General features: G+C 59.2%; 1 protein-coding gene across 4 annotated transcripts in view; it reads right to left on the bottom strand.

Moving 5' to 3' along the window:
* Positions 1 to 1412, bottom strand: part of P2RY8 (P2Y receptor family member 8) — a 45665-nt gene extending 44253 nt beyond the window's left edge. The window contains exon 1 of one of the 4 annotated variants that reach the window (XR_005836000.1): positions 221 to 1412. The gene's annotated coding sequence lies outside the window, so the exon portion shown is untranslated. The remainder of the gene's footprint in view (positions 1 to 220) is intronic. The other 3 variants (XR_005835998.1, XM_040635087.1, XM_040635083.1) reach the window with 3 other exon arrangements.
* Between the last annotated feature and the right edge of the window lie 88 nt (positions 1413 to 1500).

Genomic DNA, 1500 nt, shown 5'->3' with positions numbered 1-1500 from the left:
GGCTCCGCTCGGCCGGCCCAGGTGCCTTTTACCGAATGAGTGTTGGCAGGAGAGTTTCCCTGCTGGACGCCTCTGCAAACGCTCTCTAGGGGTTTGCCTGGCTGTGTGCGCGCCACCCCCTTTCGCCCACGTGGGCACCCCTGAGACCCTGTCCCCGCCGGACTCGCTTCATTCCCGACCATGCACGCGCGCCGCGCAGGGCGCAGGGCGGAGGGCTCACCTGGGGTCTCAGAGGGCCGCGCGCTGCTGAGCCTCGGCGTCTGGTATCCGGAAGGCAGCCGTCCTCATTTTGCACGCCGGCGGGCGGTCAGAGGTGCCCCTGAATGATCTGCGTCCACAGAGGGCCGGCCCAAGTCACGGTGGCCGTCTGGAGGCTGCTCGGGCAGGTGTCACGGGGGCATGGCCAGGCCGTTGCGAAATGCAAATTCGCCGGGGTCCACCTCCGAGTCTGGCAGCCACGGTTGGGAGGCAGGGTGGGTAGAGAGGAAACCCGTGTTGAAATTTCCTGTGCAACTAACCGTCTGTGCGCTCGCTCCGTCGAGGGCCAAGCCCGTGGGGCCCCCGCCTCCTATGAGGCTCGCCCGCCACCCTGCTCAGGGCGGGGCAGGGTGCCCGCTCCACAGCCTCCCTCCGTCCGACCTCAGAGCTGCTTCAGAGGAGAGGAGGTGGGGGACTGGGATAGGCTGGTGATGGGTAGTAAGGAGGGCACGTATTCATAGTGCACTGGGTGTTATACGCAAGTAATGAATCATGGAACTTTACATCAAAAACCAGGGATGTACTGTATGGTGACTAACATAACATAATAAAAAATTATTTTAGAAAAATTTAAAAAAAAAAGAGGCCGCAAGAGACCCTGCCCACCCCACCAGCGTCTCCTGCAGGATGCAATCCCCCTGCACGATGCTGGAGAGCAAGGACCATCCGCCGGAGATAGCAGGCAGAGAAGCAACCGCGCCCTCCGACCCAGACAGCTCATTCCTGTTGTTGTTGTTTTTTTAATTAAAAAAAAAAGTGAAAAAAAGTTGCTAGCAGAACATATTTCCTTTTGCGTTCTGAAGCTGGGTGCATTGCGACATCTTTTGGTATGTTGCCAGAACGGCCAGGCCACGGGGCAGGGACTGCCCACATCAGCCCTGGGCGGGGGTAGGGTGGTGGACGGGTGGGGATGAGGAGGGGGGCTCCTGGCTCAGTCCCTGCATGTCCCACCCGGCCGGTGGGTGTCCACAGCAGCGGGGAGCTGCGTGGGGCTGGAGGGCAGAAGTAGATATTTTCACAAGTCAACGGGGGGAGTTCACCACATTGCGTGCGTGGGGAAGGATGCGGAAGATGCAGGAAAGATATACCAGAGAACCAAGTTCTGAGCTCCCGCACCTTTGTCCTGTGGACGGTGAGTCACTTCTGGGGACCCGGTGATGATGTCCCGGGGCCACTCTTCCATGGGGAAATGCAGGGCTACCCATCTATCTGCGTTGTATAGACTTTTCATTTATTTGTTGG

The sequence above is a fragment of the Ursus maritimus genome, assembly GCF_017311325.1.
Source record: "Ursus maritimus isolate PB19 chromosome X unlocalized genomic scaffold, ASM1731132v1 scaffold_X1, whole genome shotgun sequence".
In the NCBI taxonomy this organism is placed as follows: domain Eukaryota; kingdom Metazoa; phylum Chordata; class Mammalia; order Carnivora; family Ursidae; genus Ursus; species Ursus maritimus.
Note: the sequence above shows the minus strand (reverse complement) of the source record. Positions and strands in the feature narration are given on the sequence as shown.